General features: G+C 40.2%; 1 pseudogene; it reads left to right on the top strand.

The window, feature by feature from the left end:
* Positions 1-5,114: 5,114 nt before the first annotated feature.
* LOC100987747 (transcriptional coactivator YAP1-like) lies at positions 5,115-12,951 on the top strand (annotated as a pseudogene).
* Positions 12,952-13,924: the final 973 nt, after the last annotated feature.

The raw sequence follows: 13,924 nt of genomic DNA on the forward strand, positions 1-13,924 counted from the left end.
CTTTTGAATGCTGCGCTACTGAAGCTAGGATTCACATGGTTCCGTCTTAGGTCAGGACTGTTTGTAGGTCCTATTGTTAGGTCCTGTTGTTTCAGGGAGCAGAATACAAAAGATGAAAAGTACTTATAAAGGAATTCCATTCTTTATTGACTCTCTCAAAAGATTCTAAAAGGGACCCAACTCAAAGCCCCCAAAACACTTCTCATAGCCCTTTTCCTTTTGAATTTTTAATTGCCCAGTACTCCCTGAAGACTTTCAAATGTCAAGTGTTCCATCCTTCTCTCCCCTTAGACTCTGGCTCCCAGATATGTATTAAGAATGATCTAAGCTTTCACTTGCATCTCAGGTAAGATGCTCTTGTGTGTCCCTCTGGGTCACTAGACACTGGGGGAGCTCTCTCCAGTCCTCAGCTGAACCATGCCATCCAGGTATCTACTCTCATGTGGGGACCGCCTGTGTATTCCAAGGGGAAGTAGAGCCTCAGTCCCCCCACTTATCCTCAAATTCTTCAGAGAGTTCCATCGTTCCTCTCCCCTCCTTAGAGCTAACCCATGGGGGTCCGGCTCAGAACCCTGTCCACACTCTGCCCCAGCCTGTGAGATTATTTTCATCTGCATAGCATGATAACAATTATCTGTATGCCTCTGGTTTAGGCCAGAACCTCAGCTCTTGATGTTTAAACCAGGCTGCCATTTACTCAAAAACTTTTTGCCTGAAAGCTATTGTCTATACCATAATCTCTGAAACTCTCTTTTGAAATTCAATTCCCAGGTTTTTTTTTATTCAACAAATATTTGTTGGACCCCAGGATGTGTCAGACTCTATTTTAAATATTGGAAATAGAAAAGTGACCAAGACCCTGTTCTAGAACTTGTATCAGTGACAGTGACATTTTTCTTTCTGTTTGGTTCTTCATCAATAGCTCTAACTTCAGGACAAAAAGGAGGAAGTGCCCTAGCTAACCGAGCAAGGAAAAACAAGGTATTTTGTATATGGGATGAGGAAATAAATCATTTAAAACATAAAATATTATCCCACCATAAATATTTATTAAGCACATATTCTCCCTTCCTCCACACTCACATCGAATCAGTTGCCAGTGGGTCCTTTTTACTTCCCACGTGGCTCTCAACTTTCCCTTTTTTTCCCTGCTGCTCAGGGCCTGCCGCTGTTTCTGCATCTTCAGCCTGAATTACTGATACTCCTGATGGGTCTCCCTGTTCAGTCTCCTCCTTCTCCAATGCGTTCTATCCCAGCTCCAATTAGGCTGTTTCCTATTGAAACTTTTCAAAGGCTCCTCCAGTGCCCCTAGTGAAGTTCAGTGCTTTAATTTGGTGAGATGTCTCCTTAACATTCTGCCTTCCATATTTCATTATTTGGGTATCATACCCCATTCTAAGCTAATTTCCCGCAATTTGCTTTTCCCCTAAACAATACGTGCTGTCAATTCTCTGTGCTTTTGTTCATGCCTGGAATACCCTTCATTTCCTTCTTAGCCTGGAAAAATTCCCGTAACCCTTTACGATCAAGCTGCAATATCACTTTCTTCTCTTGAAGGCCGTCCATGCCCCAGGATTAATTGCTCTCTCCTCTCTGCTACACCACTTCTTCATACCATTAGATAAGTCCTTATCACAATGTGGTCTAGCTTGTTGTTCATGCATACATCTCCTCTCCAGATTATGAGTTCTTTGAGAAAGGCTATTTGTCCATCTTTTTAGCTCCAGTATCTGGCATAATACCTGTCAATTAGAAGGTGTTCGTTAATATTGGTTGATAATGTTTTTACATATTTACACACATGCATAAACCATCATATGTACCTACACGCACATATATTTTTAGATGTTTTGTAATTTAATATATCTGTATTTCTGTCCTAAATATTCAGTAGCTGCTGATGTTTCTTTGGGAACGTATCCATAAATACAAAATTGCCTTTCATTTTAAATAGACTAATATTCTATTTGAAGGCTTTCATAGTTCTGACAGTTTTGACAGCTTGACTGTATCTGAAAGTTTATTATTAATCTGTAACACTTTATATTCTGTACTCTGTATCTATATTTAATATGCTGTTTAAATAAGATTCCTCAGATAGTTAAGAAGATGCAGTCAAAAACATGAGTCAAAGGCAAGAACTTAGGCATTGCCAAATCAAGTGATACAATGGTTTGAAATAAGCTATCAGGTTCTCATTCTGTTTCATGATCATTTAATTTCTCAGAGAGGAATATTTAAATTCAGCTTTAAGGTGAGAAACAACAATAGTAAAATCCAAAAGAGAATCATTTTAGTCTTTTTTTCTCTCATTGTCTTTTTTTTCCTCATTAGTCCATGAACTAGTATCACCAGGAAAGACTTGGGATCCTGGTTTGAAACTATGATGTAAAGAAAAGTACAAACTGCAATAGAGTAAACTAATAAGAATTGGGTACTATGTGCTGGGCTAAAGATATATAATAAATAGCTCTACCTTGTCTTTAACAAGACAAAAATTTGCAAGGTACTAAACTTATTCATGTTTGTTGGGTTGGGATGAGAGTGGGGCTCATAATACAAGGTAACTTTGGCTGAGTAGAAAAATTGTTCATAATCTTCAGTGTCTAAAAATCTAGTTCGCTTCCTAACAAAGTTATGCCTTGTCTGCACATGTAAGATTGAGCCCTTTATTTATTATCATAATTGGTACTAAACTAAAATCTTAAAATGTAGGTCAGGTATCATTACAACAGAGGGAAGAGGAGCAAAATCACTCTACAATCATGTAAGCATAGAATTCCAAGCTTCCAATTTGAAAAAAAAAAAAAAAAAAATTGATGTCAAAGAAGCCAGAGAGCAATGTGCCTAGGTTCACAGAGGCACATAGTGGCAGTGGTAAGATTAGAATTGCTTAGAGTAAAATCCAAAATTCCCATGGCCTGCAAGACTCTACACACCTGGCCTCTACTTATCCCAGTATTCCCTCACTCCTCAACGATGCTGACCTCATTCCCTTGTCAGTAATTTTGCATTTGCTGTCCTCTTTCACCAGGAACTTTCCTGACTTTTCACGCTGCTGGCTCTTTTGCATCTTTCAGGTCTCAGTTTAAATGTCACCTCCTCAAAGAAGCCTTTTCTGATTTCTGTGTCTAAACTTAAATTCTAAAATAACCTGACCCCCACCCCCACCCATATCAGGCCATCTTCTATTAGAGAAACTTATGCAATTTCTTCAAACACTTATTATAATCAAAATTATCTTTTTTATACCCCTGTTATTTTTTTAATCTGTCCGTTTCAATAGAACATAAGTCCCATGACAGCAGATGTTTTGCCTACGTTGTGCTCTGCTGTGTTCCTAAACTCAGAAGATGGCCAGGCACACTGGTGATCATTAGTTATTGAATGAACTCAGATCTCCAGAGACTTGGTCCGGTTTAACAGGGTTGGGGAAAAGAGCATAAGACTTAGAAGCTTAGAGTTTTAGGCAAGTCACAAATGATATATGATCCTTAATTTTCTCATTTTTGGAATAGGAAACACAATGTCTCATATAGGGCTGTTGAGAGAAAAAAGTAAATAATATATGTAAAAGTGCTTTATAAATAGAAGCCTATTCCTATGCAAATAAGTGACCCAAAGCAAACTGGCCTCTGTGTTTTGATTTCTTTATCTATAAAATTAAATGATTAGATTAATAACTCTAATGGGTCTTGTAGTTATAAATTTTTAATTCTCTCATTTGATTAAAAAAAAACCTTTAAAAGTCTCTGTATCAGTCCATTTTCACACTGTTATAAAGATACTACCTGAGGCTGGGCATGGCGGCTCATGCCTGTAATCCCAGCACTTTGGGTGGCTGAGGCAGGTGAATCACCTGAGGTCAGGAGTTCAAGACCAGCCTGGCCAACATGGCAAAACCCTGTCTCTGCTAAAAATACAAAAATTAGCTAGGCATGGTGGTGGACGCCTGTAATCCCAGCTACTCAGGAGGCTGAGGCAGGAGAATTGCTTGAACCCAGGAGGCGAAGGTTGCAGTGAGCCGGTATCTTGCCACTGTACTCCAGCCTGGATGACAGAGTGAGACTCCATCTCAAAAAATATATATATATACTACCTGAGACTAGGTCATTTGTAAACAAAAGAGGTTTAATTGACTCACAGTTCTACATGGCTGGAGACACCTCAGGAAACTTAGAATCATGATGGAAGGCAAAGGATTAAGCAAGGCATGTCTTATATGGCAGCAGGAGGAGAGAGCAAGCAAAGAAGGAAGTGCCAATTTTAAGTCATCAGATCTCGTGAGAACTCACTATCATGAGAACAGCATGCGGGAAACTGCTGCATGATCCAGTCACCTTATACCAGGTCTCTCCCTCAACACATGGGGATTACAGGTCAAGATGAGATTTGGGTGGGGACACAGAGCCAAACCATATCATCCCACCCCTGGCCCTTCCCAAATCTCAGGTCCTTTTCACATTTTAAAACCAATCATATCTTCTCAACAGTCCTTCAAAGTCATAACTCATTCCAGCATTAACTCAAAGGTCCAAGTCCAAAGTCTTATCTGAGACAAGGCAAGTCCCTTCCACCTGTGAGTTTTTAAAATCAAAAGCAAGTTAGTTACTTTCAAGATACAATGGGGTACAGGCATTGGGTAAATGCTACCATTCCAAATGAAATAAATTGGCCAAAACAAAGGGGCCACAGTCTCCACGCAAGTCCAAACCCAGGCAGGGCATTCACTAAATCTTAAAGTTCCAAAATAATCTCCTTTGACTCCGTGTCTCACACCCAGGGCACACTGATGCAAGAGGTGGATTCCCGTGGTCTTGGGCAGCTCTGACCCTGCTGCTTTACAGGGTACATCCTCCTTTCTGGCTGTTTTCACAGGCTGGCACTGAGTACCTGCAGCTTTTCCAGGTGCACAGTGCAAGTTGTCTGTTGATCTACCATTCTAGGGTCTGGAGGATGGTGGCCCTCTAGCTCCACTAGGCAGTGCCTTAGTGGGAGCTCTGTGTTGGGGTGTTCTGCTGCCCCTGTAGCAGACATTTGCCTGGATACCCAGACATTTCCATACATCCTCTGAAATCTAGGCAGAGGTTCCCAAACCTCAATTCTTGACCCTGTGCACCTGCAGGCTCAACACCACATGTAAGCTGCCAAGGCTTGGAGCTTGCATCCACTGAAGCAACAGCCTGAGCAGGGCACCAAGTTCCAAGACTGCACAAAGCAGTGAGGCCCTGGGCTCAGCCCAGGAAACCACTATTTCCTCCTAGGCCCCTGGGCCTCTGATGAGAGAGGCTGCTATGAAGACCTCTGACATGCCCTGGAGACATTTTCCCCATTGTCTTGGTGACTAACATTTTGGCTCCTCATTACTGATGGAAATTTCTGGAGCTGGCTTGAATTTCTCCCCAGAAAATGGGTTTTACTTTTACATCATCAGGCTGAAATTTTTCAAACTTTTATGCTCTGCTTCCCTGTTATACATAAGTTCCGATTCCAAGTTATCTCTATGTGAATCCATAAAACTTATGCTTTTAAGATCACCCAGGTCACCTCTCAAAGGGTTTGCTGCTTAGAAACTTCTTCTGCCAGATACCCTAAATCATCTCACTCAAGTTCAAAGTTCCATAGATCTCTAGCACAGGGGCAAAATGCCACCAGTCTCTTTCCTAAAGCACAGCAAGAATCATCTTTGCTCCAGTTCCCAAGAAGTTCCTTATCTCCATCTGAGATCACCTCAGCCTGGACTTCATTGTCCATATCACTATCAGTATTTAGGTCAAAATCGTTCAACAAGTCTCTAGGAAGTTCCAAACTCCCACATCTTCCTGTCTTCTTCTGAGCCCTCAATACTGTGTCAACATCTGCCTTTTACCCAGTTCCAAAGTCACTTCCACATTTTGGGTATCCTTATCCAGTGCCCCACTACCGTGGTACCAATTTACTATATTAGTTAGTTCTCACACTGAGACTGGTTAATTTATAAAGGGAAGAGGTTTAATTGATCCACAGTTTTGCATGTCTGGGGAGGCCTCATGAAGCTTAAAATTACGGCAGGAGGCCAAGGCGAAGCAAGGCACCTTCTTCACTAGGTGGCAGGAAGGAGAATGAATGCAGAGGAAACTACCAAACACTTATGAAACCATCAGATTTTGTGATAACTCACTACCGTAAGAACAGCATGGGGAAAATTGTCCCCATGATCCAATTACCTTCACCCGGTCTCTACCGTGACACATGGGGATTATGGGGACTACAGGTTAAGATGAGATTTTGGGTGGGGACACTGCCAAACCATATTACCTCTTTTGTTTATAAATTACCCAGTTTCAGGTAGTATCTTTGTAGCAGTGTGAGAATGGACTAATACAACTTCCCAGCCTCTGGTAAGCATCATTCTACTGTCTGTCTCCATGAGTTCAATTGTTTTAAAATTTACCCCCCATAAATTAGTAAAAACATGTGAAATTTGTCTTTCTGTCCTCAGCTTATTTCACTAACATAATGTTCTCCAGTTCCATCCATTTTGTTACATGTGACACAATCTCATTCTTTTTTGTGGCTGAATAGCACTCCATTGTATATATGTACCACATTTACTTTATCCATTCATCTGTTGATGGACATTTAGGTTGCTCCCAAATCTTGGTTATTGTGAATAGTACTGCAATAAATATGGAAGAGCAGATATCTCTTTGACATACTGATTTTCTTTCTTTTAGTTATTTATCTGGCAGTGGAATTGCTCGGTCATATGGTAGCTCTTTTTTAGTTTTTTTTTTTTTTTAGGAACTTTCATACTGTTCTCCATAGTGGCTTCAATAATTTACATTCCCAGCAACAGGGTATGAGGGTTCCCTTTTCTCTATATCCTTGCAGCATTTGTTATGGCCTGTCTTTAGGATAAAAGCCATTTTAACTGGGGTGCGATGATATCTTATTGTAATTTTTATTTGTATTTATCTGATTATCAGTGATGTTGAGCATATTTTCATATACCTACTAGCTGTTTGTATGTCTTCTTTTGAGAAATGTCTATTCAGATATTTTGCCCATGCTTTAATCAGATTATTAGATATTTTTCCTAGAGAATTGTTTGAGCTCTTTTTATATTCTGGTTATTAATCCCTTGTCAGATGGGTGGTTTGCAAATATTTTCTCCCATTCTGTCTCTTCACTTTGTTGTTTGTTTCCTTTGCTGTGCAGAAGCTTTTTAACTTGATGAGATCCTATGTGTTCATTTTTGATTTGGCTGCCTGTGCTTTTTGTGGGAAAAAAAAGCACAAAAACTAAAACAAAAACAAAAACTAAAGAGTTTCCTCGATGTTTTATTTTAGTTGTTTCATAGTATGTGGACACATATTTAGGTCTTCAATCCATTTTTATTTTTATATACAGCAAGAATTAGGGGTCTAGTTTCACTCTTCTGCATATGGATAGCCAGTTTTCCCAGCACCATTTATTGAAGGGACTGTTCTTTCCACCAATATATATATATATGTATATATTCCTGGCACCTTTGTTGAAAATGAGGTTAGTGTAGATGGATCATTTGTTTCTGGGTTCTCTATTCTGTTCCATTGTTCTATGGGTCTGCTTTCATGCCAGTACCTTGCTATTTTGGTGACTATATCTCTGTAGTATAATTTGAAGTCAGGTAATATGAGTCCTCCAGTTTCGTTCTTTTTGCTTAGAATAGCTTGTCTATTCTAAGTCTTCTGTGGTTCCATATAAATTTTAGGACTATATTTTTCTACTTCTGTGAAGAATATAATAGGTATTTTGATAGGGGTTGCATTGAATAGAGATTACTTTGGGTAGTATGGACATTTTAACATATTGATTCTTCAAATCCATGAACATGGAATACCTTTCCATTTTTGGTATCCTCATCAATTTCTTTCATCAGTGTTTTATAGTTTACATTGTAGAGCTCTTTCACTTCTTTGGTTAATTCCTAGGTATTTACTATTATTTGTTACAATTGTGAATGAGATTACTTTCTTGATTTCTTTTTCAAATTGCTTACTCTTGGCATGTACAAATGCTACTAATTTTTGTACGTTGTATTCTTGTATTCTGCAACTTTACTGAATTTATCAGTTATAATAGTGTTTTGGTGGAGTTTTTAGGTTTTTCCAAATATAAGATAATATCATCTGCAACCAAGGATAATTTGACTTCTTCCTTTCCAATTTGGATATTTTTTATTTCTTTCACGTGTCTGATTGCCATAGCTAGGACTTCCAGTACTATGTTGAATAACAATGGTGAAAGTGGGCATCCTTGTTTTTTTCCAAATCTTACAGACCCCATTCTGTTTGATACTAGCTGTGGGCCTGTCATATATGGCTTTTATTATATTGAGTTATATTCCTTCTATCTTCAGTTTTTTTTAATCATGAAGGGATGTTGAATTTTATCAAATATTTTTTCAGCATCAATTAAAATGATCATATGGTTTTTATCCTTCATTATGATGATATGTTGTATCATGTTGATTGATTTACATATTTTGAACTATCCTTGCATACCAGAGGTAAATCTCACTTTGTCATGATGAATAATTTGTCTAACATATTGTTGAATTGGGTTTCCTAGTATTTCGTTGAGAATTTTTACATCAATATTCATCAGAGATATTGGCCTGTAGTTTTGTTTATTTATTTATTTATTTTGGATGTGTCTTTGTCTGGTTATGGTATAAGGGTAATACTAGCCTTGTAGAATGAGTTTGGAAGTATTGCCTCCTCCTCTATTTTTCCGAATACCTTAAATAGGATTGGTACTAGTACTTCTTTAAATGCTTGGTAAAATTCAGCAGTGAAGCCATTGGGTCCAGGGCTTTCTTTGATAGAAGTCTTTTTATTACGGCTTTGATCTTGTTGCTTGTTATTGGTATGTTCAGGTTTTCAATTTCTTCATGGTTCAATCTTTGTAGACTGTATGTATCTAGGAATTTATGTATGCTTTCTAGGTTTTCCAATTTATTAGCATATACTTGGTCATAGTAGACTCTAATGACCCTTTGAATTTCTGCATCATCCATTGTAATGTCTCTTTTTTTTTCATCTCTAGTTTTATTTATTTGGGTCTCCTCTATTTTCTTTGTTAGTCTGGCTAAAGATTTGTCCATTTTTGTTTATCTTTTCAAAAAATGACTTTCTGTTTTGTTGATCTTTTGTATCTTTTTGTTTCAATTTCATTCATTTCTGATCTGATCTCTATTATTTCTTTATTTCTACTAACTTTAGGTTTTATTTGCTCTTGCTTTTCCAGTTCTTTAAGATGTATCATTAGGTTGTTTATTTGAAGTTTTTCTTCTTTTTTGATTTAGGCACTTAAAACTATAAACTACCCTCTTCATACTGCTTTTGCTGAATCCCATAGGTTTTGGTATGTTGTGTTTCCATTATCATTTATTTCATGAAATTTTTCAATTTTCTTCTTAATCTCTTTATTGACTCAGTAGTCATTCAGGAGCATATTGTTTAATTTCCATGTGTTTGTATAGTTTCCAAAATTCCTCTTGTTAATAATTTCTAGTTTTATTCCATTATGGTCAGAGAAGATGCCTGATATTATTTCCATTTTTTCAATGTTTTAAGGCCTGTTTTGTGGCCTAATATATGATCTATCCTTGAGAATGATCCACGTGCTCAGGAGAATGTATATTCTGTAGCCATTGTATGAAATGCTCTGTAAATATCCATTAGATCCATTTGGTCTCTAGTGCAGATTAAGTCCGATGTTTCTTTATTGACATTCTGTCTATATGATCTGTCCAATGCTAAAAGTGGGATGTTGAAGTTCCCAGCTATTATTGTGTTAAGGTCCATCTCTCTCTTTAGCTCTAATAATATTTGCTTTATTTATGTGGGTGCTCCACTGTTGGGTGGATATATGTTTACAATTGTTAAATCTGCTTGCTTTAAAAAAGCCCTTTTTCAACAAAAAAATATATCAATAGAACCAGATTATAATGGGATCCACATGTGAAAACTATCAGACAGGGAATTTAAAATACTATTATTGATATTGTAAAGACTTTAGGGAAAAAAAAACAGAAGGTATGCATGAACAAATAGAGAATTTCAACTAATTGTCGGTAATTATGTGAATAAAAATGAACTAAACACTGCATTCAAAAGGCAGAGATCAGGAAAATAGATTTAAAAAATAAATATAGGCCGGACGCGGTGGTTCATGCCTGTAATCCCAGCAATTTGGGAGGGCAAGGTGGGCAGATCACTTGAGGCCAGGAGTTCAAGACCAGGCTGGGAAACATGGTGAAACCCTGTCTGTACTAAAAAATACAAAAAAATTAGCCAGGCATGCTGGCACATGCCTGTGGCCACAGCTACTCAGGAGGCTGAGGCAGGAGAAGTGCTTGAACCCAGAGGTGGAAGTTGCAGTGAGCCGATATTGCACCACTGCACCCCAGCCTGGGTGACAGGCAACAGAGGGAGACCCTGTCTCAAAAATAAATAAATAAATAAATAAATAAATAAATAAATAAATAAATAAATATTGGGTCTCACTGAACTCGCCTGCAGCTCTTGGGGTTTCTGTGTCTTTCTTCATAGTGGGAGCCAGGCCTAGACACCAGCAACCATGTCGAAGGGACCTGCAGCTGGTATTGATCTTGGCACCACCTACTTTTGTGTGGGTGTTTTCCAGCACGGAAAAGTGGGGGTAATTGCCAATGATCAGGAAACCGAACCACTCCAAGCTATGTCGCCTTTACAGACACTGAACGACTGATTGGTGATGCCACAAAGAATCAAGTTGCAATGAACCCCACCGACACGATTTTTGATGCCAAACGTCTGATTAGACAGATTTGATGATGCTGTTGTCCAGTCTGACAGAAAGCACTGGCCCTTACTGGTGGTGAATGATGCTGGCTGGGCATCCAGGTGGAGCCCTCGCTCGCCTGATCAGGGAGTGTGTGTCAGGGGTGGGAGAAGCCATGGATCCCGGGCAGCAGCAACCGCCTCAACCGGCCCCCCAGGGCCAAGGACAGCCACCGGCGCAGCGCCCCCCAGGGGCAGGGCCCGCGGTCCAGACCAGGGCAGCCGGTGCCCACGGCGACCCAGGCGGCGCCACAGGCACCCCCCACCGGGCATCAGATCCTGCACATCCACGGGGACTGGGAGAGGAACCTGGAGGCGCTCTTCAACGCCGTCATGAACCCCAAGATGGCCAAGGTGCACCAGACCATGCCCATGAGGCTCCGGAAGCTGCCCGACTCTTTCAAGCCACTCGAGCCCAAGTCCAACTCCCAACGGGTCAGTACTGAGGCAGGCATCGCAGGAGCCCTGACTCCACAGCACGTTCGAGCTCATTCCTCTCCAGCTTCTCTGCAGTTGGGAGCTGTTTCTCCTGGGACACTGACCCCCACTGGAGTAGTTTCTGGCCCAGCAGCTACACCCACAGCTCAGCATTTTCAACAGTCTTCTTTTGAGATACCTGATGATGTACCTCTACCAGCAGTTTGGGAGATGGCGAAGGCATCTTCTGGTCAGAGATACTTCTTAAATCACATCGATCAGAAAACAACACAGCAGGACCCCCAGGAAGACCATGCTGTCTCAGATGAATGTTATAGCCAATCCACCAGTGCAGCAGAATATGATGAACTCGGCTTCAGGTCCTCTTCCTGATGGATGGGAACAAGCCATGAATCAGGATGGAGAAATTTACTGTATAAACCATAAGAACAAGACCGCCTCTTGGCTAGACTCAAGGCTTGACCCTCGTTTTGCCAGGAACCTGAGAATCAGAGTGCTCCAGTGAAACAGCCACCACCCCTGGTTCCCCAGAGCCCACAAGGAGGCGTCATGGTGGCAGCAACTCCAACCAGCAGCGACAGATGCGACCGCAGCAACTGCAGATGGAGGAGAGGCTGCAGCTGAAACAGCAATAACTGCTTCGGCAGGAGTTAGCACTGCGTAGCCAGTTACCAACACTGGAGCAGGACAGTGGGACTCAAAATCCAGTGTCTTCTCCCAGGATGTCTCAGGAATTGAGAACAAGGACAGCCAATAGCTCAGATCCTTTCCTTAACCGTGGCACCTATCACTCTCGAGATGAGAGTACAGACAGTGGACTAAGCATGGGCAGCTAGTGACCCTTGCACCGCAGATGACTTCCTGAATAACGTGGATGAGATGGATACAGGTGATACTATCAACCAAAGCACCTTGCCCTCACAGCAGGACCATTTCCCAGACTACCTGGAAGCCATTCCTGGGACAAAAGCGGACCTTGGAACACTGGAAGGAGATGGAATGAACACAGAAGGAGAGGAGATGATGCCAAGTCTGCAGGAAACTCTGAGTTCTGATGTCCTTAATGACGTGGTTTTGTCGGAACCTAGGCAAATGACCATATTAGTGAATCTGTTCATAGTTGTAGCTTGGGATGGTTATTGTAGTTGTTTTGGTAAAATCTTCATTTCCTGGTTTTTTACCACCTTATTTAAATCTTGATTATCTGCTCTCTCTTTTATATACATATATACACACACAAATATAACATTTATAAGAGTGTGGTAGCAGAATGTATCCTTTTGTTAGGTTTCCCTGCTTTCCAGTTAATTTTTAAAATGGTAGCGCTTTGTATGCGTTTAGAATACATGACGAGTAGTTTATATTTCACTGGTAGTTTAAATCTGGTTGGGGCAGTCCGCAGATGTTTGAAGTAGTTTAGTGTTCTAGAAAGAGCTATTACTATGGATAGTGTCTAGGGGAGTGCTCCACGCCCTCTGGGCATATGGTAGGTATTATCTGATGAATTGGAAAGGAGCAAACCAGAAATGGCTTTATTTTCTCCCTTGGACTCCCTTGGACTAATTTTTATGTCTTGGTTGGAAATCACTGAGTAGGTTCATAATGTCCATGACAGAAATAAGCTTTATAGTGGTTTACCTTCATTTAGCTTTGGAAGTTTACCTTTGCCTTAGTTTTGAAAGTAAGTTCTAGTTTGTAGTTCTCATTTGTAATGAACACATTAAAGACTAGATTAAAATATTGCCTTCAAGATTGTTCTTATTTATAAGACTTGCTCCTACTTCTATGGTGAAAATTGACCCTGGATAGAATACTATAAGGTCATGAGTTAGCTGGAAAAGTGATCAGATTAATAAATGTATATTGATAGTTGAATTTAGCAAAGAAATACAGATAACCATGATTATACCTTTATTTTTACAGGAAGAGATTATGTAACTAGAGTATGTGTCTACAGGAATGATAACAGTTTCCAAAGAGTTTTTTGTTTTTTGTTTTTGTTTTTGTTTTTGTTTTTGAGATGGAGTCTCGCTCTGTCGTCAGGCTGGAGTGCAGTGGCGCGATCTCGGCTCACTGCAACCTCTGGCCACTGCAACCTCTGCCTCCTGGGTTCAAGTGCTTCTTGTGCCTCAGCCTCCTGAGTAGCTGGGATTACAGGCACATGCCACCATACCCAGCTAATTTTTGTATTTTTAGTAGAGACAGGGCTTCACCATGTTAGTCAGGATGGTCTGGATCTCCTGACCTCGTGATCCACCTGCCTCGGCCTCCCAAGTTGCTGGAATTACAGGCGTGAGCCACCGCACCCGGCCCCAAACAATATTTTTTAAAGGAACAAAATGAGCATGAATTAACTCTTCAATATAAGCTATGAAGTAAAAGTTGGTTGTGAATTAAAGTGGCACCGGCTAGAATTAAAGTGGCACCGGCTAGCACCTCTATGTTTTAACGGTCTTCCAATATTTCTAGAATAAGCCCTTATTTTCAAGGGTTTATAACAGACATAAAATCTCTTCTCCTGGCAAAAGCTGCTATGAAAAGCCTCAGCTTGGGAAGATAGATTTTTTTCCCCCAGTTACAAAATCTAAGTATTTTGGCCCTTCATTTTGCAGGAGTGCAAAAGTTGGAAGTAAGAA

The sequence above is a fragment of the Pan paniscus genome, chromosome 5 (genome assembly GCF_029289425.2).
Source record: "Pan paniscus chromosome 5, NHGRI_mPanPan1-v2.0_pri, whole genome shotgun sequence".
Lineage (NCBI taxonomy): Eukaryota > Metazoa > Chordata > Mammalia > Primates > Hominidae > Pan > Pan paniscus.